This window comes from Phaethon aethereus (genome assembly GCF_964289735.1).
Source record: "Phaethon aethereus genome assembly, chromosome: Z".
NCBI lineage: Eukaryota > Metazoa > Chordata > Aves > Phaethontiformes > Phaethontidae > Phaethon > Phaethon aethereus.
In genome coordinates this window covers 41377862-41403454 of record NC_138577.1, presented here as the reverse complement: position 1 = coordinate 41403454, position 25593 = coordinate 41377862, and positions in this window count along the sequence as shown.

The window sequence follows — 25593 nt, the reverse complement described above, 5'->3', positions numbered from 1 at the left end:
CATGGATTCTCCAGTTATGTGCTAGTTTCCTTTTGTGCTGTATATCACCTTGTGGTTGGTTAGATGCAAACTACTATTTTAAAATTACAAGACGCCATATTGCTCTTGCTTTCTCAAGAAAGTTGTTTAGAGTGCTGCCAAGTTTTGTTCTTGTCAATAAATAGTCTGACCAGTCAGATCAAACATTATAAACAATATTTTCAGCCTTCATCAGCCCTAATTTAGCATCCCTTAAAAAGATATTTCCTATTAGATTGATCTGTTCAAGAAATAGTTTATTGTTTTCGAAAGACTTATTGACTGCTGGCAGATCAGAGAATGTCATCCATCTCACTTATGATCTGTTCTTTGGTTAATATTGACAATTGTTACTCGATCAGTGAAAGCCGAGTGCTCTATTTGTTAATTTGTTCACTGCTTATTTTTTGATGATGTACAATCAGTCTCTTTAATTCCCAAAATACTATCCTCACATAAGGTTTTTTAGTCAGCAAAGATCAGCCGATCAGTATTTTTAATTACAGTGCTACCAGTTGAGGGGAGTGAGATAAATTATCATAAATTCAATACTAGTTTAAGTTATCAGATGTACTTTGAATATTTTGTTATGCTACAAGTTTTAGGTGGGATAACATTTGGAAGCAGGAGAAGTTAACAGTATCTAGTCTGGGCAACTGCTGGGTTACTTTCAGAAATATTTCCTTTAGTATCTATCAGCATAATCCAAAACAGACACAATGATGTGATATAAAAATCTTCTTGTATTCAGTAGCTATGCAGTATCCTCTCTTGTAACAAGTTCAGTTAATTTGGATCCTAAGTGTTGTGAGCTGGACAGGGACTTAGCTGCGCAGTGCCAATCTTCCTGCCTTCTGTGGCAGCTGACTATGCAAGGAGAGTCTCTGCCAAAGGTTATTATAACAGTTCTGGATCAAGGAATGATGAGTTGTTGTTGTCAGCCCTGCTGCTCTGAGAAGATGAGGGAAATAAAATTTTTCCATAGAAAGATGGGCATGTACATGTAAACTTGTATGAATTTGGAAATCTTTGGAAATTGCATTAGACATGTCTATTCAGATTAATTAAAAGTCAGGGTTAAGTAAACTCCAATGCCATTACTATTGTTCTAGTGAGTAACATTAGTTCCAGTCAGAACTGATGAGTCTAATGAGTTAAGTATTTGAATGTAAAGTTAAGTTAATATTTATTTAAACTGAAACTGCAAAAATATCTGGAATTTGCCTCCCAAGCAAGAAAAAAAAGTATAGGAAAGGAGTCTAGGTATCTTCACTTAACTGAAGTGATACCTGCAACTTTCTAAAAACTTTTTAAAAAAGAAAAAAGCCAATAAAATGGACAGGGGGAAAGAGCAGAAGAGAAGGTCATGTCTTAAAATTCAAGAATTATAGGAAAGAGTTGCAATAAGTGGAACTGATACATATTTTGAAAATTGTATTAACACAAAACCAAATGCTCTTCAAGCAAATGATGCTATGTGGTGAGGATGTGGTAGAGATTAAATACATATTCCCAAAAATCAAGGAAATATGTTAAAAAATGCCTTAGTTATATAGAAAATAAAAAGTTTAATATAAAACAATTATATAATTTTATATTTAAAAAAGTTTTATTTGCCTTATTTTTGTGTAAACAGGACAGCATGGAGAGGAGCAAATAAAGGTAGGCTGGCAAATGAAACTGGTGTTCTGAAAATGGGAGTTACCATGATTAAATTAGAAGAAAATCACAGGGAATTTAATGCATTCAGGTGTGAACGAGTTTGAGGCTACATCCCTGGATGCTGAATAAGTAACATAATGACTGTCAAATAGCAAATTGTTTTGATTAAGCTAAGCAGTCAGAATACAGTACCGGGAAAAGGCCATGTAATGCCTGTGGTTAAGACAAGAGAAAGAAAAGATGCAGAAAGATACAAGCCCATTAGCCTGATCTCATAGGTCTTCAGAACTTTTATGCAAATGTTGAGGGAAAGTTGATTAAAGACTTTGGTGGGGAGCAAGGTAAAATTTTATGTGAATTACGTAGGAAATTGTGCTATATTAACCTGGTATTTTGCTTTGACATCTTGTCTTGTAGACAGTAGGATTCCAGTAGATATAGGATGCTTAGGTTTGGTTAAGAATTTCAAATAACATCACAAGCAAAATTGTTAATAAAATAGGAAATATGGGCTTTAGTAGATGCCCTGGAAAGAACTTATCTATGCAATGATGCTGAAAGGGCAGATATTTGCTTAGAGAAGGTTCTTAGTGATGATTCTTAAGGTTGAAGCTTGAGACAACTTTTTTAATATTTGCATCAATGACTTTAGGGAAAGAAAAAAAAAGAAAAAGTGAAAATCTACAAATTTTGCAATGTCTACATAAGAAGGTTTAGATTACCTTGAAAACTGGAGCCAAAAGGATAAACAGAGTTAAAATCTATGATAGTAAGTACAAAGTAATGCTTCTGGCTACCAGTATTTCTACAATAAATTGGAACCCAATCTGCTGAAAACAACGGCTATGATTAGTTGCAGAATTACTGTGAACCCTCAGTACATTGCTGTGAAGAACATAAATGTGATCTAGAATGATTCAGGGAACATATTCTCTGTGAAGGTATGAAAACCATTATCATCACAGCACAAAGACCTGGTGAAACCCATCCAAAATATTCTTAATAATGATCATGGACACATTCTTGTACTATTAAATAATAGCTTCATTGGAAATTTGGGCAAAGTAATAACGATCAAGCCAATGCAAAGATACCATCTGAGAGGTGATTAATACAGCAGGGCTTAGGTGGCACAAGCACAAACAGGTGGCTGGCTATGAATTTGTTCAGTACAGTAGAAGAAAGTTTGTATCGTAAAACCTCAGATCGGTGAGATTTAGAATACTCTGTTTGCAATAGCAGGAGACAGAGTTGGAAGGCCCAAGAGGATCCTTCCAGTGCTGAGTCCTATAGAATAGTTTCAGTGTGGCCAGTCTTTTCAATATAACCTAACTACCCCAAATTTCCTCCGGTAGAGATTCTGTTTTAGATAGCCCACTTTTGAGTTTCCTGGAACTATTGCAACAGAAAAAATTATGAATTATGCAAGCATCAATAACAATATCAGCTAGCACAGGACAGTCCTAAAGAAACTTCCTTAGGATAATGAAACTATGTTTCAGATTTTCTTCCCTCTTAGAGTCCTTCTCTCCAATACTGAGGAAACTAGTGTAGGCACCACTCAGAACTGTTGTGGTGAGATTCAGTTTAAGGGAATGTCCTTTCTTCTTTCTTACTTTGGCTATTAAATGATAAAGTATTCTGTAAGAGGTCTTCCTGTCAGAGAAGCTGTTAGAAACTGACTGCTGAGGCTGTGTTACAGGAATAGACGTTGAAGCTAAGAGGTAGCTTTGCCATCTTTCTCTACACAGGTCAGCACAGTGCCACAGAGATTAAATAGAATTTCACAGAAAAGCCAAAAAATCATTTTAATTGAGCCTTGAACTTGCAGCACAATATTCTTCTCTTAAAATAGAAGATTTCTTAAAGTAGAATGTTCTAAAAGAGCTTGAAATGTGGCTTTTAATACTGACCTCAGTTAAAGAAAAAAAATATGTTCTCTCTTTAGTTCTATTTAATCTTCATGGTGCAGAGCTGTCTCAGAAATCTTTCCCATCTTTTTCTTTCCACTGTTAAATTTGTTAACTTTTTTCCCATGATTAATATATGAAGATATATATTTAAGTAAGTCCAATGCTTATGATATTTAAAACAACAACAACAATGACCAAGTTTAAAAAGTAGGACCAAAGAATCAAAGAGAAGATTTTTAGATCTTTATTTTAAAATTAAGCATGGAACAAAACCACATGATTTTCCTTTAAAGTGTATTTGGTTTGTATGAATTTATGCTTGCTCAGTTTATACCTATAATGCTATTAAAACCAGTGGGAACTTCAGGGAAAGTATAGTTGTAAGGACAAAATTATACCCTCAATTACCTCTATGTAATAAGGTCTGAATTTGCCCCGATTGTCGATGTTATCGATAAAGATCTCATTTAACACCCTGTCAGATATGGAATCAGTGTCATAGTTCCTTCCTCTTTTTTTTTTCAAATTGATTAATTTTCCTTTTAAATGCAAGAATGTTGCTTAGTGGCAGTTTTGCATTGCAGGCAAAAATTAAAACCTTTTCACTAAAAGAGAAACTGTGGAAGATAGAAAAAAAAATTGACTTGAAGTGAATCTAGAAGTCAGAGAAGACTGTATAGGACAAAATTGTACTGGGTAATGGAGCCTGAACATTGCAGCTACTAATTATAGTCCAAATTGTGTCCATGGGGGTCTCTGTCTATGAAGCTGAAGGAGCATTTCTCCAACACTTTCACTGCTGGAGAAAGGTACTGTAACACACGGGGTCTCCAGGGATGCTACTGCAAGTAAAAGGAGAAATGTCCTGTTCTTCAAGTGTTCCCTGCTGGCACAAATCCCTCTGGGCCTAAAAAGAAATTCATAAGCAATCAACTTAGCTACCATTAGTCGTGGATGGGGAATACATAAGACAGATAGAGAATTTCATTACAATAACTCCTGTTTACCAAAACTGTACCAAAAATAAATGATTTGTGATAAATTTCACTCTGTTCCACAAAACACGCAAATCACAGTGGGAATTTTTCAGTATGATTCAGCTTTCAGATCTCTGGGTCCAGAAATAGGCTCCAGGCTGTCCTATTTAAACTGTCAGTTTCATAAATCTTAACCATCAATTAAAAGAAAATGTAACATATCCTGCAAGAATAATTTTAAACACAGAAGATACTCTAGACCCTGAAATTTACTGATAAATGTCTGACTGCAGATATTTAAGAGAAAGAGTAAAAAGTTTGTATCATGAAATTAAGGTCAAACAAAGTCAAAGTGTGCCATTGTAAGGCTGCATAATGGGTTGTGCCATTCTGACTTTAAAAACAAAAAACATAATGCAGAAAGAAAGAGAATAAGTTCCCTGCATGTAGTTGCTCCACAGGCTAAATAGTCAGAGTGGGACTTAGGTATATAGGTAGATATATATAGATAGATAGATTAGAGATAGAGATAGAGATAGAGATAGAGATAGATACAGATACAGATACAGGCACAGGCACAGGCACAGGCACAGGCACAGATACATACAGATACAGATATATATAGAGAGATAACAGATAGATTGGGGGGGGAGAGAGAGAGAGAGATGAGAGAGATATGGGGAGGAGAGAGAGATGAGACAGAGGGAGATATGAGAGAGAGAGAGAGAGAGAGAGAGAGAGGGAGAGAGATATCACTGCCACATCACTGAGCAAATGTGAATGAACAAGCATATGGGCCCTGCACTAGGCTGTTTCTCAACAGTCAGGATAAAGATGTGTCTTTAGATTGTGTTAACAAGGACAATGAAGATACCTAAATTCTAAAGATACAGTGTAAAGGTATCTAAATGTTGTACCACAGCCTTTTCACTGAAGGTAGTACTTCATCTAACTAGATAAACCTAGCAAATCTACAAATACTTTTAATTTTGCAGTGGACATAAAAATTCAGGCAACTTACAAAGTGAGGTAAGCAGTCGATCCACATGATTCCTGGCTGATGTTTCTGCCCGAGGAACGGTCCTACATAGATTCTGTGTGCAGGAGAGTATTATGCTAAGGGGAAGATCCTTCCCACAACCCTAGACAAGAGTTTCACAAGATGACTTTTCCTGCATTGTGTGTTTGCACACTCACTTTCATTCTTGATTTTACTAAAAATATCTGATAAAGAACAGAGTATGTCTTAAAAGGAATAGTATCACAATACATTGAGAAACGCATATGAAAATTTGGCCAAAGATATAAAAAAACTCAAGAGACTTGGATTTTTTCTGATCGACCTGATTTTTCAGAGCAGTCCCTCTTTGAGAGGAATCTGGACTATTTGCACCGTGTTTATGATCTGATTAAAGCTATCTGCAAACTAATCAGATATTGCAACCCAAACTGTTCTATGATTCTATGATTCTATGTAGTTCTTAGCTATTGGCATAGTGCGTACACCACCTGTCTCCTCTGTCATGTCTCATATGTTGTCTTTGTGCTCTCTATAAACCTAGAAAATATTTTTTTCTAGATAAAAAGCAAGTTGCTTCATATGTCTGTAATGGGTAGATAATGAATATAACAGACATGAGACTAAGTGACAGCAAAAGTAGCAAGGAATTTGAACTTAGTTCATAATACACTTAGATAACCAGATTGTGTAAGCATTCAAATATCTTACTGTAAATATATGTGATGGCCAAAGATCATCCACATTTTTCTGAGAACTAGAAACAGCATCATCTTAACTGCTTAGTTACGTGTCTGTGGAACTTCTCCAAAATGCTTTTACTATGGAGATACACCCAAATGTTATTAGGTACTTCTGACTAATCCAATAATCAAATGATTGCTTCTGAGGTGAAGATGTGACAATACTTCAGCATTTTACAGTATCTATTTATTCTTGTGCAATTCATAATTCGCACTACAATGTATGAAGCACAGATTAATAAAAGTTGAGTTGAGAAGTTGAGGCCTGTGTTTAGTTTAGGTTGTGCTATCTCCATTCCTCAGGAGTGTTTATGTCCTTTCTCTTTGCATGCTGGCAAAATCAGAGCTGTATCATTACTGCATCCTTCAACTTTCGAATTACCTCCTACCAGATATTTATTTAAAATTAGTTTGTCACTTTTAAAGCCAGTAGCAGTGTGTACATCTCTTGCTCCTAGATTCTCACTAACCACAATTTCTGGAATTTAATATTATGATAATCTCTTTTTCATTTTCTTACTTTCAAAGTCTGTGTGTGTGTGCACTTGTATGTGTGGGCATGTGCGTTGGGATTGTAACATTAAGTGTTTGATTATCCTATTTGCTTAATGTCAGTTTCTCACATTTTCAATGATTTAAAGTACTTCCAGATTACACATTAATGGGTGTGTAAATGACAGCAATAATAATGATAATAAGGATAATTTCTGCAATTTGGAAGTGAATTTTTCTGAGTTCAGCTGTTCCCGTAGGATTTTGTTTGCATGCAAATTAGGTATGGAAAATAGGCCCATTCTGATTTTGAAAATGACCTGAAAGTGAAGTAGATAGAGCTTTGAGAATCTGATCTCAGCCTAGGTAATCCTAGCAATTTGAAGAAAACTAAGACATCAACAAATACTAGATTCATGAAACTATTTCTAATATTTAAGTGCATAGTCTTTTATAATCAGAAGATTATAAAATACATATAATAATAATAATAATACATTTAATAATCTCATAATAATACATTTAATCATCAACAAAGTAAAGGTGAGTTGAAAGAAAAAAGTACATCTCTATATAATTAAATGTACACACACAAAAATATGCATACACACATATATATATGCATATACATTTATACTTTTTTCCCTTTCTCTCAAATATATATGCAAAGGTGGGGTTTTTTTTGAGTTCTGAAAATTATGAGTTTTCTAAAAATGTTTTTGGGATCTATTTTATCTCTGTATGTAAAGTCTAACTTTAGAATGATTCTTACATACTATGTATCATTATTAAATAATTATATTTTGCCTCTTCTTTAGAATCAATGAGACAATTACCTGCAAAGACACAAAAACAAATTTGGGCTTCACACAAGTCTTGAGCTGAATAGACTGTATCAGACCTCTGTTTGGTGCTGTCAAAAAGAAATTTATATATGCTGGAATTTTGAGCCCTAATCTGGCTTCATGTTACTTCTCTTCAACTTCTATTGAAGTTAATGAGAGTGGAGGATACCCAGTACTTTGTAGGAACTGCTAGGCAGCTCATGGGAATGCGTTCTTTGTTAATTATCTTTTCTTTGAACTTCAACACTTAAAATTCAGGCCCCCCATCTTGTAAACATTCATGCATGAGAATGTTTTCTCACATGTGCACAATATAACCAAATTCAGTTGAGCTATTCAAGTATCAGAGAGTTTGTAGAATCAGGCCCGTTGTCTAAACATGTGCCCCTATGGAAACCAATGAAAGTTTTACCGTCATAATCTTACCAATGCCATAGCAATTTCTCTCAATGCTTTTGTGACATTATAACTAAAAGAGTGCATTGAAGTCAGAGTAAAAATTCTGGCAATATGCATGCAGATTTTATTTGCATTATTGAATTAAAACACCCCCCTGTTTTGGATGAGGCTTGTCTTTTAAGATTGCCTGAGAAGAATAGTTGATCCTGAGGAAGAACAGACTTTGAGAAGGCAAACTCAAGGGAAGAGGGTGTGGGGGAGAATGAGGAAACCAGAGCCCAAAGCACTTGGCTAAACTGTTCTATATCTTTCTTGAGCAGTTATTTGCTCTTTTAAAGCTTTCAAGTTTTAATCATAACCTTATGGGATATGGTAAGAAATTGTTAAAAAAAAAATTGCATACAATAATCACAAGTGAAGTGCATTGAATTTGAAAACAGATCCTTATTACCAACTTCCTTTAAGACTTAAGGGAGCAGCAATTTTCTGACAACACTATAATTATTATTTACTATTTAATTTGAAGAATAAAAATGCTGCTTTTAAGAGATGCCTTTTAAAAATTAGTCTTGGGACACAGCCTAAGCTCATTGTTGGGATAAATATATGAAGGAAGTTCTTAAGGTGTTCAGTAAGACACTTCAATCTTTAAGGCCTATGCTAGGTCTCAGTGAGACCAGGGATATATATGCAATATTCAGTTCCCAGCTCCTCCCAGCGGACATCTTACCTTTCAGTAACTCCTGATATTGCCCAGGAAAAGTGTGATTTGTACCCATGAAATATTTGAAACCATGGAAAATCAGGAGTCAGCTCACAAGACTATCTGCAACCAAAGGCAGACCTCCAGAGAAGAAAAGGCATCAGGACAAAATCCAGAATACAATAAGGATGATAGGTGTTGAAATGCTTTACTCTGGGGCACTGGGTTTACTAGATTGCAGTCTAAAAAACCTTGCAGACCATCTTTATTTTGCCTGGAGGAAGATAGGTGCCTTAGAGTGAGCTCCAAACCAAACTTAAAACCAGTGATCCACAGAAAGTCAGCCCAAGCAGAGCAGGCAGCCTCCTGAGGGGGCAAAGAGGCAAGAAGGTGACTATCATACATCTTGTCTTGGGCATCAGGCTCCTGACTCCTGGCTCCAGGAGATATGTCCATCTACTCATTGTCCACAGGCCAGGAAGCTCTTCTAAGACTACATTCAAGTCTCTTTTCTCTCAAGAATCAAGCAACTCCTGTTTTCTTTTATGGTATCACTAGCTAGGGGTTTTCTCTTTCTTCAAAATTTTAGGCAATCTATATAGAATGTGGAAGACTAATTTTTTTTTTCTGCTGATAAAGATGTCTCAAACTATTTAAGATGATCTCACTGAAGAGTTATACCTGGGATACTTTTGTGAGGATTAGTGGAAAGAAGAGGGAGGAAATGTATCCTTGTACCTTCTGTTTAAATTGTTTCAGCACAGAGAAACTAAATAAAGAGATCCTACGTGAGAGACTAACATTAAAAGAAAATACGTCATCCAGAGAACAAAACAAGGTCCCTATTCAAAGATGAGTTTAATATTTTTTTTATCCAGTAATTGCTTTATATAGGGTACTTAATTCCATCGAAATCCAATGCTGCCTAAATTTTTTTCACATATAGTCCTTGGTCACTTCATCTGAATTTTATATAGGTAGCATGTTTATAGCTATTATAAAGGTAGCATTATTAAATAATTTAATAAGAGTTAATTCCTATTCATAATGTGTATGCAAAATTCTAATAAGAGATGGCATATCTTATTCTTGTATTTTGGAGAGTGTACACATTACTTCAATGCTGTTTCACAGAATGGTAGTGTTGATAATCATGAACATGTTAGATTTACAGTGTAATGTGAAATGACATATCCAAAGCAAAAGTAAAATTTTAAAACATGCAAAGCAAACATCAGGTGAAAATAGCATTTCTAATGACAACTAGTGAGTGTTCCCTGAAGGTGTCAAGTGTGTATATGACTTTTTCTGTTTCTGTTATTTCAGCTGTTTCAAAATACATTGTAATACTACGTCTTTGACATTACTTTTGCAACTGATAAAAGACAACTTCAAAGTCCTTCTCCAGTCATATTCTATTCTTCTTCCAAAATTTTGGGTTTGAGTAAACTGGACTTCACCATGGCTTAATATAATCTTCCTGATGGAGCCCAGACTCCATGGATACACTTTGCAGTGGATCTCAGCTGCTTGTATACCAGCTTGTTCAGACTAGGGACTCATGCATAATGCAGAACATCTTTCTTCTAGCTCATCTGCCAAGGTTTTTTCCCCAGGAAAATCAAGCCTCTCAAGAGAGTTAGGCTTCGTGAAACCCAGGTTTCATCCTGACACAGTAGTGAGAGCGACCTGGAGCACAAACTTGGACCAAGTATCTGAGAAGCACTGTAAAGTTCAAACTGAGCCTGTGGGAGTCCATAAACAGCCATGTACTATTTATTGAGGCCAGTGAACACTGAAGGGAGGAGTAAAATGGGGTGATTGTGTCTGGGTAGCAAAACCAATTTAAATTTCCTGAGAGACACTTCAAATATTCTAATTTTGCAACTACTTGCTCCTTCAGAGTGATGTGGATACTTAGACAGGTAAAATAGGCCCATGAAAGCCATTAACTGATTTCCTTAATACATATAGATATAAAAATAGCTGTAATAATCCATTCTTGGTGACCAGATGTGGGTGGAAGTGACCCACAACAGACTTTTTATGTCTTTCTGTGCTATGCCTCAAGTCACAGGTTTCATATAACTCCAGTACTAAACCCAGAGTTACTGGTCAGAAATGTCAGTTGTTTCAACAAGTACATGGCTTTACCTTTCACCACCATGACTAATGGGGTATGTTTTCATCAGTCCAACTTACAGCAAGAAGGTTCACAAAGCAATAAAAGAGTCTCCAGCTCTGTGTAATGAACCATCTAACTAGACAGCAGGGTTTAATGCTGTGTGGCATGTTTTGGAGCAAGGTAATAACATACACAAATGATCTTTTTGACTCTTTTCAATTCATTTGAAGATGGTAGGTGTAGCTGTGGTTGTATAGCAAGTGAAAGGTTGTTTGGTATTGGAGGTAGGAGACTGGAGCTCTACAGGGCAGTGTCAGAAATAAATTGTCTGTAGCAGCCAAGCTCCTACATCCTTCATCAACTCCTGGTAATGTTTAAAGGTTGAATTAATGCAGAAAAAATAATACAATTTTCCTATAGCTCAGCTTTTAGGTAGTTTTCTTGATATTCAGAAGGTGACTTCACCTCACAATTCAAAGTTTTCTAGCCTGGGACAATAATTCCATCTTGGTGTGACTGCCACCTCAAATAAAATGTGGTAAGATGGAAGGAAGTTCTGCTTTTAATGCTGCAACTTGATTAAAATGTTCTAGAAGGGGATTTCAGAAAACAAATTTCTTCACTGTGAAACACACATGGCCTCAAAATTGCAGCTAATGATTAAAGGAGTCAGCCATGAGCTCCAATGTGCATGTTACTTTACCTTGTTAGAGACCATACAGTGCTACCAACTTGGTCACCTTGCATGAGGTATGGAAAACATCAAAGTAACCTCACTGTAATAGAAATCATTGACAATATTTCTCAGCCTTGACCAAACAGGGACCCCAGAAGAGGATGCTTTGCCTATGAACCATTCCTACAGTGCTCTTCATATCTCAAGAGTACAATTAGACTGTAGGCCCAAAATCTCTATGGCTTTTGCTCATGGTGACTACTTCCTAACAGTTGCCACTGATTTTCTCTCTGCAGCTATATGCAAGAGTGTTGTTGCCTGTTGCCACTTGTTCACACAGTTCCCCTGTGGTCTAGATCCCTGTAATCATTCTGTTTCTCACTTTCACTCTACTTTGCGTTGAGCACATGTTAGTCTGGTTACATACCCTTTCCAGAATGGGACATAATATTGCCACATTACACAGCAAGTAGGACACAGATCTTGAAGGAAAAGGGTCTTGTATAGTCAAAGTCTATGTAACTGATAACTTTAACGATACTAATTTAATGGAGAAGTGAGACCACACTTGGAGTACTGGGTCCAGTTCTGGGCTTCCCAGTACATGAAAGATATGCAGCTACTAGAGAGAGCCCAGCAAAGAACAACTATTATGTTTAATGAATGGGAACATCTCTCACGTGAGGAAAGACTGAACGAACTGGGATGGTTCAACCTGGAGCCAGAGAAAGCTCCCAGGAATCTCATAAATGTGTACAAATATCTGAAGGGAAGATGTAAAGAAGCCAGACTCTCTTCAGTGGTTCCCAGTGACAGGAGAAAAGGCAAAGGGAAAAACTGAGACACAGAAGGTTCCATCTGAACATCAGAAAACACTTTTTCACTGTGTAGTGGCTGAGTACTGGCACAGGTTACGTGGAGAGGTTGTGGACTCTCCATCCCTGGAGATACTGAAATGCCATCTGGACATGGTCCTCCACTATTTACTCCACATGATACTCCTTGAGCAGGAGAGTGTAGGACAAGATGACTTCCAGAGGTCCCGTTCCAGACTCAACCATTCTGTGGATTTGTGATTTTCAGAAAAGTAAAGAACCATATTTTAACTGCACAAAATTCTTCAAAAAAGGTTTAGGAAATAATCTAATTAAAAAGGAACTCCAGATGAGTGTGTCTGAATTAACTATTGAAAGCCTGAAAAGTAAATCAAACCTTCAGTAGCATATTGACTGCCAACAGGGTTAGAAAGTCTAACATTGACATCAGCAGACTGAATATACCTTGAGGCTGTCCCTCTCTGTGTGCTTACATCTGAGCCTGTGCACTAACTCTCTGTGACTGCTTTGTGACAGAGCAAAAGAGTAATTGACATTCTAGTTAACATAGGCTGAAAAATGACCTCAATTCTTCACTTTGTCCCTGGCTTAGCGGGGTATGAGGGTTAAAGAAGGTCACTCAATTAAAAATCTGCCAATATTGCATCCTAACAAACACCAACAAAATGATTGCAGTACCTTAACTGTTGTGCTATTTACTAGTGAATTCACTGAAGTAAGTGAATTCGTAGCCCAGTGTTAAAAGAATTAGATTCAGTTTTCAGACATAAACACATTCTCTGTATATTTCCATTTTAAACCTTATTTATCATTATGTATTTTCAAACATCTAATCTGTACAATGCCCTGGCAAAGAAAACAGAGTTTTGATGGCAAGATGCCTAGTTTTTGTGGTGCTGTGGTGTGACAGACTGGCATTTCTCTCTCAGTCTCATTTATATCTAAAAAAGGAGTGATTTTTGAGTCAAACATGGAAATGAAAGATAGCATCTGTAGACTAGGCCTGGATTTATTTTTGCTGTGCTTGAGTTCAAGTTACAATATGTTTCCCAGACTTTAGTATCCAGAGAACATTTACACTGACCACATGTATACACTTAAAGAAAGAGGTAGAAATACATTATTCGTTGTGTAGGTAGCTAGTGAGACTCCAGATAACTGGAAAACCCAGTCAGAAGTGAGAAGTTGAATGCTTTTGCTAAAACAGCCACTATGTAAGTAGTCAACAACATTGACCTTTAAATTATCACAATTGGGAAATCTGTGCACATTGCAGTGTATTAGCTTAATTTTTTTCAATTTACTATAGATTTCCTTCCAATACTGAAAGGGAGAAATTTTGTTGTTTTTAACAGAGGATGTCATTCTGACACGAAATTTTGCAGCAAAGAACAGGATTTCCAGAAAAATCTTTTGCTGTGCAATTGTGTTGAAAATTTGAAACAAATCAAAAAACATACAAGAAAAAAATGTTAGAACCTGTTCTTATCCACATATTACTTTTTTTCTATGACATTTAAAATTTCAAGAAATACTGTGTTTTGTGAAGTGAATTGCACCTCACATGTGCCATTTAACTTTGTATTGAATGTGTAAACTTGATTAGCTTCAGAAAAGAAGTGGAATTACTCAGAGCTTGTTAAACATAAACCTCGTAGAGAAAAAAAAAGGTTATAGGTTACTAGGATGGAAATAAAAGCTACCTGAGAAACAAAAAGAGATTGTAGAAAGCATCCAAATCTTGAACTTTCATACTATAGAAAGTTTAGAAAAGTAGCATGTTAATTAACTGGTTTGAAAAGAAATGATGCATGAGTATTAGGAGTATTTATAGAGTTAAAGTTGAAAAACTAACAAGTCTACAAATAGCCACAGTAGTTAAAAGAAACACAGCTTCTTAACATAGTTTGACAGCAGTGAATGACTAGAGAAAAGACTTGGAATCTGTCTCCAAATCCCGGCCGTATGTTAAGTCAGGCACACTGGGAAGACCCAGAGGTAAGAAGTGTAGATGGAAAAGAATTGACTGGAGGAATAGAAGGGGTGGATGTTTTGTGCGTTTGCTGCCTAGAGTGGATGATTAGCATAATTAATCTATACTTTGCACTGGCCCAGAGGGGGAGTGATTCCTTGATGCACCTGGTGAATAGAGTGATTGAATAAACTAAAGGAGGGAATTGCTAATGCAGCTACATTACAGCCTTTGTGAGTAGCAAGCAGGTGCTTTCAACTCATGTAGCTCCCTATGTCTTGGGGAGAAGACAGGAATGTGATTTGACTGCTTATGGCCTGACCCACGTCCTGCAGAGCTCATAGATGGGAATGCAATGACTGCATGAACTGGAGAGAGACTGGCTGCCTGATGGCAAAGCTGGTGGAAATCAGTAGCTGATAGGTGTCTTTCTGCAGAATTATGTTGTATTGCTACTGGGCATAGAGGAATCTGTCAGTTCAGCCTTTATCCCTGTTTCTTCTTCTCCCCACCCCCCTCTTCTTCCATTTTAAAAACAAACTCCCGAAAGATGTGCATGTGACATTGGCCATTAAAATCCAAGGATTAATGTTAAATACCAATGTCTTAGCAAAAAAACATGCAAGTGAATAGTACGGGAAACTCCTGAATAAACTGTATCTAAAGGCATTTCTTTGCCTTTTTGTAGAAGTTTTTCTTCATGCAGATTAAAAACTCAAAAATTCTGGCTGTTGTGCAACTTCAGGAAAACCTCCATTATAAGGTTTTCAAAAATAAGCAATCGATTACAAAAACTACACCATTCAAGATACTACATTATCATACAGAATACAAAGTGTGCGGTTTTTGGTTTTGGTTTTGGTTTTTTTTAATGTTTTCTTGTCGTGAAGTTTAAGGAACTTTTTTTTACTTTTTTTTGTAGAACTTTCTAAATTTAGAAATACCAATAAGAAAGGGTGGAGGGGGGGGGGAGAAGTGAAACCAGCTATTCATTTACTTCCTCAAACTTGAAGTTTAAGTACATGTGGAAGGAAGGACGATCAACAATGCCAAGAAAATAGTAAATAAAAACCAAGACACGTCCTTCAAAAGCTTTATTTAAAGACAGTGGTTGAAATACGTGTCTAATTTATGAGGAATAAACTTAGTACCTGAAGTGATGAACAATTGCAGATTGTAACTGATTCTATTGACTGATTTGATAAGTTGCAGAATTACTTCAGCGATGTTCGTATGCTACTGTATGAATTTAGAAGACCAGCCCATAGGCTGGTGAGACTCAGACAAGGGTACTAATTTGGGCATGAAATATCCACTTTTATGTGTGCAATTTCATTCATTTGTGCATTTGTTTTCCTCAATATCCTCTTGCTCTTTTAGCAGTAGGATAGAAAATATATTTAATGTGGTTTAGGATGAAGAGAGATTTTAGAAGAATTCAAATTTTAATCTGCTACTAACAGAGAGTAGAATAAGAAATAAGAACTGAAAAAAGGAAGATAATGATATTGTACCAAAGAATGAAAAAGAAATAGCAGCAGATAATCAGAAATAAAAGGCAAGGCTGAATGTTGTTAAGAAAACCAGTGTCTCAGTATTCAATATCTTATTAAATACTTTGTTGAACACTTGGTTTCTCTTTAAAAACCTCTTGCTTGTGTCATCAAGAAATTAATGCCTGGTGGTGTCCATGGCTTTATTTTTTACCATAATTATGAGAGAATCACTGATGAAAACATTTCTTGCAAAATTGTAACTAATCAGCTTACTTGAGTTTGCTTTATTCTACAGATAGAAAAACAAAAAATTACTAATGTCATTGCCTTAAAACTTGATTCAAAGGGACACGTTTTATCATAAGGTTTGGCAAACTACTCAGAGAAATAGATAATTAAATTATCAGTGATAAACTTCAAGAGCAGAGCGTAAGCTAACTCTATTTTTCATGAAGTGATTGTGTTGAAAGTCTGTTTTGGATGATCTTTGCAACAAATCTACCAGATGGTACCTAATGATACTCTGACTCTCTTGTGTCTGGCTTTGCTGCAATAATAAACCTACTGATATGAACATTCTCAAATTCCTCACCTTCTTCCCTCAGCCCACTCCCTTTTCAAATGTACCTAAATTGCCCTGTGCCATCAAGCTGCGTTAAGAAGTTACATTTTAGATTTTTTTCCTTAAACATTCAGCAGTCTGGTTTTCAGAATCATGGAGTATTCAAGCATAAACCAAGTCAGTAGGTGTTGCAGATATACACCTCCATGAATTTACATCTCAGTTTTGTATAGATAACAATAGAAAACGTCTCTTCCCTTCAGCTTAAGAAAGAATTAAATACAATTTAAGGAAATTCTGTTAAAGCGGAAATACACCTCTGTTAAGTGTAGCAACAACCACTTAAATATATTCTTTCCACTAACTACACTGGTCATGACACAACTGGAAAGATATGCGATTTGTTTAACTACAAGTCAGATGTTCTCTTGTTTTATTGGGAGCTTTGTTTATCTTTTGTAATCTCAATACTTAAAGAGTTATGGAAAAATGCATTTTTAAGTTGGAGTTAGATGTATAGCTTTCACATCTAGCAAAGATATTTCCATTCTAAGTTGTCAAGGAATTTGGTGGAACAGATAAAGCAAGCATACATGAAGGGTAGTCACATGACCTAAAAAAGGATAAAACTTATCTGTTTCATTTCCAGCCAGAAACTGATCCTGAGTTTGGGAGGTGACACAGATGTGTACTAATAGGACATTTACTATTTCATAGATATAACTCACTATGTCTTGAGAGATTTTTCTTTTCAATCCTAGTGTCTCTATCCCACAGAAGATCTTCTGGTACATTCTGATGGAAAAAAATGTATGCTATTCAAATGTTCATGTTAGCCTACTTTTTCTTCCTTTGTTTTAAAGAACTGTATTTCTCAAGCAACTGAAAGATTGCTAAGAATGAAGGGGTTGCATTCTGGTATGAGTAGTTATCAAATACATAGTAATTTCTGCGCCTCTTACATACAGAAAAAATTATGTGCCTGTTAATTGTATAGTTAAAAGTCAGAGTAGAGTTTACAATCTACAAATACTGTTGGTGTACTCCCACAGTATTGTGACAAAATTGATCAAAATAATGCTTAGGGTCTTCTCATTATGGATTCATTTGGTATTCATTAGCATATCACTGATCATAATGATTTCATTTGGTATTCAGAAATGTCATATGTTTCTCCATAGGTGTTCATGGACACTTAAAATAAATTGCTTCTTTCCTCTCTTGAACTCTTTGATGACATGTTAATGCAGAATGTATTTGTACTAACACAGTCTCTCCCAGCCCACCTGGCACCACAGGGGCAGATCTTCTTCTGCAGCATCTGAATTAGTAAAATAAATATTTTCCCTTCATGAAAAAATGGAAGGTTGTACTATTCAAAAAGCATGCACAAAGGTACACAGTATAGGAATGATTTAATTTTTCTATTTAAATAACAAAGGCCTGAAAGAATATGGAACTTTCAGACAGACGTAGAAAATGTTAACTTTCCAGTACTGCCTTTAAGACATGATGGTATGTCAGAGGGGACCTATAGTAAACACTTCTTAGAAAAAGAGCATTTTGGATGAAAAAGAAACAAAATCAGAATTTGGGAGCTTAGATTATCTTTGACTTCAGCAAAAATTTGTTTTTCCTTTTTGTTGACCATCTTCATTTCCACAAGCTGAAGGACTTCTAATTGAAATGAAGTCAACTTCAGTATTTATGCATGTCTTCCTACTTGCCCTTTCCTGGATTTATATAGATCTAAGGTAGAATAAGCAGAGTTTGAATATTGTTCATAGGATGGTCTATTAGGAACACTGATTTCTTGTCAGAATGGTGCATATTCCTGTCAGCATTGTCCTGCCATTGCTGACACTAAACGTTCAGGGCTGGACAAATGACAGAAAGCTGCCTTTTTTTGTCTTGTTGATTTTGCTTTGAGAAAGTAAACTGAAACTCCTAGTTGCTTCTAATATTTCATACATAAGGATGGAAAAGAATCAATTAGCCTTGGTATTTTCATCCTGCTATGTTCAGCAAAGTTATCTGGAGTTGCTGTACATTTAAAAGGAAATGTGGAAGTATTTTCTGTGCTTCCAAAAAGATTGAGGATTGTGTGTCTCTAATGAGTCTATTTGTAGTCATGTTTCCCAGTGTCTAAAAGTAGTTGGACAAAGAAAGTCTTCCTTAAAGTATATTGAGCATTCAACAAAATTAAAATTTTCCAGACTATAAATTCTTCAGAATATAAAAGCCAAATTAACTTTTATTCTTATAGTTTAACTTCCTAAAAATAAATCAATGTCTTGAGTTTAAAAGATATAAACTGAAACACAACTTTCAGGAGGCAAATGTTCACAAGCCAAAAGGGAACTACAATATTTTGCTTGATCTTTCAAATATCTCTGCCCTTTTTTCAAGTGCCTCATGTGGCTTGAACACAGATTCAGGCTACATCTTTCTGTTTCTTAAATCATTGATCTTTTTTAAATAGATATTATTGTAAAAGTTTCTTTAAATTGGACTCAGTAACATTTCCTTTCCTCTAGCACTACAAACAAAAAGAAAATGATAACATGTAGGAAATGTGCTTTCCCTTCAGTGAAGGAGAATTTTGCAATTTCTTGCATGTTCCTGCAGAAATCATTCTTGGATTGCAAGATATAATTAGAATATACTTTCAAATCTAGTTGTTAGACACTGATGAATTAACAGATCCCACAGGAAAGACCTTTGTGAATCCCCATAATCTGATCAGATCTTCCTTTTATTCTCCCTGCTTTCTGAATAAACTTTCTGATTTCTGTCTTTTTTTTTTCTTTCCCAAAAGCAAAGGCCTTAAGTTAAACTCATAAGTCCATGTTCAAATGACTAAAGTGGCTTCATTATTAAAAGAGCTGAATGATGAGCACCAGCATTAATGTAAATCTATTTAGCATATTTTATTATTAATCTTAAGAAATTTCATATTCTTTCTAAACAATGTGTCTATGAAGGGAGCATCCCTAGTATTAAATTTTGACTTCAACCTGAGTGCTGATTCTTTTTGAAAGTTAAGCCATTTGAGTTATTAAATAGAGTTATAGTCCCTTCTCCTCATCTTGGGCACTTCAGAACTAAACTAGATAATACACAATTATTTTAATTTTTTAAAGTTTTTCTCCTGTTAATGATTTAGCCTGTTAATGCCAGGTAATCTAGTCAGATCAGCTCCAGATGCACGTCAAATTGTTTGCCTGTAACTTTCAAAAGAGCTAAGGGACATAGGCAAGAAAACTTCATTAAAAAAACTAGAATATTGAACTGATCACATGGCCTAGAACAATAGCATCATAGACTTTTCTTAGGCTACTAGGAAATAGACCCATGTAATTAATCTGCTTTTGTGCTTTTAATTGCTATTAAATGCAGCTATTACATACGGGGTTACCTGTAGACCTGATACTCTATTTTGAGTACAACCTTAAGGGGAACCAGTTTATGCTTGAGGTTTACAAGCTGAGCTAGTACTGACATCAAGCACTGTCAACTATATCTGCTGCTAGAAAAGATCTGAAATCATGTTTAATCTACCTACAGTCCTGACTCAGGAGGGTTAAAGCAATTTATATAGTACTGTTTTCTGACTTTTTGTTATGCTCTTGAATACCCCCCACGTATCTTGCTGTTTCAATCTGCCTGAGTCTGTGCAATGTTTAAATTGCCTTTGACCTTCAAGCAACTTATCAAAGCAAATGAATTCCAAAGGGAACATCAAATCTGACTGTGAGATTTGCTATTTCTCTGGGAAACTCCAAACCCAGAGCCCTAAAGTTCAGGTACCCTCACAGAGCTTAACAGTTGTGGTGGCTTGGAGAATATGATGGCAAAAGACCTGTGGTGTGAAGTAAGGGGGTTTGTGTGGTCCCAGAAGAATGAAGTCAAATTCAAATACTTCTAATTGCTCTGCAGAAGCAGATAATCATAAAGAAAGTTAGGTTGGAAGGGACCTCTGGAGGTCATTTTGTATAACCTCCCACTCAGATCAAGGCTAGCTGAGATCTGACTGTTCATGACCCTACCTAATTGACAATAAAATAACAAGAAAGAACCTGATGAACCCATAGGGCTTCATGGAGTGCATTTCTCTACCTCAACTGTCCTAAAATCAAGTTGTGATTTTTTTGAGTGATAAAAAACTGCAAGATTATGGGTCCTTCCACTAACATTCGTATAGATTAATACTGCACCTGAAATAAACAAAAGATTACAAAAATTAGCCAGCACAAATTCAAAAATATCAAAGAATGCTGGAAAGTGTTCAGAGACAGCCTGTTTATGACAAATAATTACACATGGAATGTTTATCTTTATTGTTAAGATTACTTTCTTTCATTCCTTCACACAGAGTGTGTTAGTATATTTGTGTTTGGATAGTAGAGCTAGAATAAAGTTATTTGTACAATTCCTTTTCTTAATCACTGAAAACTTGCCTTCCATTAATGTTTTCTTTTTTCAGAAAGCTTTGTTTTTTATACATGTTTTAGAAAAGATTTTTTTCCTAACTCTTGTGCAGTAATATTTCATGTAGAATGGACAATTCCTCTTTCTAGAAGTTCAAACAAAATGCCTTGAAGGCATTTCTGCAATCCTGATCTCTAATACTGAATATTTGAATTAGAATGATAACTAGAACCTCTAAAAAATTGAAAATATTTTAAATACCAACTTGTGATGATATGTTTATTAGTATTTTTCTTATCGTTAAACTTATCACTTTTTTTACAATAGCTTTCTTACTTCAGCACTGCTTTTATAAACCAGCTTGATACAACAATATGTTAACAGCAAAGACTTTAAATAAGTTTTTCTCAGCGTTTTTTGGAGTATTTTTAACTTTATCTTTTTTTAATTTATTTTGTCTTGTCCAAAAATATACATTCTGTCTTATTTAACCTGAAGATGTAAGATTCTTAAAAGCAAATTTTATGAAGAGTCATCATATCTGTTTACTGGGGTCTGCTATTTCATGGTACCTGGAAAACAGAACTCAATATTATCTGGGATATCATGTTAAAATTAGAAGAGAGTTCTCCTCTGACAGCTGCTTTTTGTACAGATCCAAAGTTGGCAATAACAAGTTAGCAACTTGAGTAAAAAAGTTTAGGAGTAATAATAATAATGAAAAGGTGCCCCAGAGTAAGACAGGTTAATGATCTCTAAAAGAAACAGAACTGCAGCAGTTTTGTCTCCTGCATCCTGGTGAATATTGCCTAAAACCATAGCTGTGGGAGAAAAATTCTCTACTGGATCATTGTTCTCTCCTCAGAGGCAGAGTTCCAATGAGTCAGAAATCCCACAAAAATAATTTCTTTGAATAAGAGGAGGAGAGGTAGAAATAGGGAGAGTCCTATGATAATGACTAACTTTACATTTCGTTTTCTTTTCCCACTGAGGACAGACAGGGTTGAAAGAGAACCTAAAGTTAGCAGCCTAGTTTGAAGAATGTAAGGAGTCTGGGGTTGAACTTGGATCTGAATTACTATCTATGTTGTTTTGTCTTCTCTAATATTTTAGACAGCTCATCCTAATGGTACAGAGTCCTTTGTTTTTCCTACTCTGCTGCCATCTTCAACAAGTTTGCTTTGAGATAATCAGAAAGCTAAAAACAAAGGATTGAATTTACACGAAAAGGATTCCTTAGTCCTCCTACTCAATGCTTACATAACTCACATCAGCAACAGCTACTGGATGACCACAATATGACCACAAGGTCTGTTGGAGAACAAAGTGATGTTTCATTTAACTCTGCTCATTGTTTCTTCCTGTTATGATTCCAGGAACAACAGACAGCTTTGCATGACTCCATGCTGGGGTAAACACAACCACTCTGATACTTATAGCCAATAACTACTCCTTTTTTTCTCTGTAATACCACAGGACTTCAGTCTGCAATAACCCATGGAGGTCCCAGTATTGATGGTTGTTCAGCACCTCCTAAAATTTTTTGCACTCTTACAGAAATCATACATTGAAGAGAGGACAACATGTAGGCACAATATAAGTAGGTGCAAAGGGATTTAACTTTTCCTTAATTGAAGTCCTGTCAGGTGACCACTGACACTCAATGTAATTCCCTGGTGAGAAGAAACTAAGCATCTAATTGAGAGTGATAATTGCTAAATATTGATGTCAAAGATGGCACTTCAGTCTGTGTGAGGAAAGTCAGTCTAAATTTGTATTTCACTCAGAATACAAGCATTTTCAGCTTACATCTTTCTGAAGTGCAGTATGCATGTTAATCTACTGAGAGTTACTATGGAGGGTATATGTTGTGGTTATACTTCATATTCTTCTGTGTCTGTGGAGTTCCCATTTAGTATGATAGTCAAAAAGAGTTGCATATATAAATACAGACATCTGCCCAGTGCAGATACCCATCCACACCACTTCTGAAACACCCACTGAAAGAATATTAATCGTAATATATCAGTGGGGTCAAAACCTTCTGGGCTCCAGGGTAAATATGATGTTTGTGTTATCAGAGCATATATTAATATAAATCAGTAGTTTACATCTTTGATAGGAGGTATAAACTTATTTGATCAGTGTCTGCCCTTACTTGTACTAGAGTTCTGTCGTGGTTTAGCCCCAGCTGGCAACTAAGCCCCACGCAGCCACTCACTCACTCCCCCACGGTGGGACGGGGGAGAGAATCGGAAGAGTAAAAGTGAGGAAACTCATGGTTTAAGATAAAGACAGTTTAATAAGTAAAGCAAAAGCCGCGCACACAAGCAAAGCAAGACAAAGAATTCATTCACTACTCCCCATGGGCAGGCAGGTGTTCAGCCATCTCCAGGGAAGCAGGGCTCCGTCACGTGTAATGGTTTCTTGGGAAGACAGACGCCATCACTCCAAACGTCCCTCCACCCCTTCCTTCTTCTTTGTCCCAGCTTTATATACTGAGCATGACGTTATATGGTATGGAATATCCCCTTGGCCAGCCTGGGTCAGCTGTCCCGGCTGTGTCCCCTCCCAGCTTCCCGTGCACCCCCAGCCTGCTCGCTGCAGGCCAGCACAAGAAGCTGGACTGTCCTTGACTACTTAGCAACAACTCAAAACATCAGCACCTTATCAACATTTTCTCATCCCAAATCCAAAACATAGCCTCACGCTAGCTTCTATGAAGAAAATTAACTCTACCCTGGCTGAAACCAGGACAAGTTCATAGATTCTAATAATTGTAATCACATAAGCATGACAATACGTACACTGTGGTGTAAACTAGGCCAGATATCAGCTGATGGTCTGTTTACCCCAAAGATGCAGTCAAGCACTTTTTTCCTCTGTTTTTAGCTTGTGTGGCTACATCATTGTCAGAAATGTCTTCAGATGACCTTTTTTTTAATTTTCTTTTTTAATTTTAATATTCTTAGGACAATGAAAATAATTTGCTGTAGCAAAATGTTGGTTTAGCGTTAAATGTCTGGTCAATCATCTAAAGACAAAGAGGCCTTTATGCAAACATCCAACAGGTTGTAGCTTATGACCTCTGGAAAATCCAAATGCTTCCCTAATAACGAAATCAGTCACTAGCTTTGTGGGACTGAGATATTGCCTTCTTTCAGTACTCCATGCTAGTTTGCTGGCATTCCCTGTAATAGGTGATCAAATCTATGTCCTTCCACACCTGCCTTTTTAACCTTGTTACCAACTAAACCATTACAGACACAAGGGGAAAGGAAAGCAAGAAGCCCAAAGCTGCTACAAGGTCAGGGATCAAGTAAGCAGAAGCAGCTTGTTAACAACATTCTCAAAGGGAAGCAAGTCACTAAGAAATTATTCGCGCACCAGTGAATTAGAGACACATGGTTTGTATACATCTGTTTGTCAAAGACCCTAGAAACTGCCTCAGTAGTGCTGATGCTGTAGGAGACTGTAAAAGATCAGACAGTTTAACAAAGGTTAGGAACAGCTTTGGCATATTCATTACTTTGATGCAGCTTTTCTCTCAAAATAATGAGTTGTTGCTGTGACCTCAAAGTGCCAGAAAGCAGTAAACTGGGTGAATAAATGTCAGTGTCATACCTTCAGTCACGAATCAGAAACAGATTTTGTTTTCTTTAATCATGGTATTATGGTTAGATCCACATGTACAGAAGGAGTGGTCATATTCCAGTCCATTCTAGGAACACATCTAGGAACAGATCAAACTACAACAGGCAAAGCTTTTCCAGTGCTTTCTAAGTTATAGGGGCTGTTTTCAGACAGATAGAGAGGCTCTGTTTCTTTGTAGTTACACAGACCTTGTAAGCATGTATGTGACGCTATCTGCTTGTACAAATGTGGAATTTCAGGCAGGAATAATATATATGTTCTCTATTCTTAGCAAATAGCAATTTTTCACACTGACTGGAACTAAAGGTACCATAATTCTATTAGTTTTTTTCTCCATCTTCCGTGGGCCTGCTTCTTAGTATGGTATTGCATGGTTTTGTCTCATGCACAGTCATGCTTTTAACATGTATTTACTATCTGAAATATGGCTGAGGGATTAGCTGCACTGTTAGCATGCTACTGCAGCTGTGGTATTTTAAATCACTGCAGGGCTGGTCAAACAGATGCAGATATGCACATGTGCACATATATACATATACGCAATGGGAGATGGTCTTTTTAACAGGTGACAAAACAAAGAGACAGGCATACTGTCCCTGTCCATGCCACCTTTTACTAATTGGATCATTACTGTACTAATACAAAATTATCACCATAATAATTTTAAAAAATGTTCCCAGTTTGTGTTTCTTTTGACTTTCCGGTTTGTCTCCTTTTGTTGAGGCATAAGTAAATATTCCCACTAACTCATGTGTGATTTTTTCGGATATGACTTATTTAAAATATTTATATTGTCTTTCCTTATAAACAAATATTGCCAAGCTTATGTTATTTAGCTGATACTAGGGTAATACTGAGTGATTTTCCAGCAATGTTTCACTATTAAATTTTAATAAGGATTTATGACAATCTACATCTTCAAAAATAGGGTATTAAAAGAGGGAAATTATTTGTGCAGCAAATCATGCAAATTCCCTCTTGCTTTCATTCAAAAATCCAAAGCTGACTATGCAGAACTTTTTCCAAAGTGATCATTCACTCAAATACTTTCATCCCCTAAACACAGGTTGA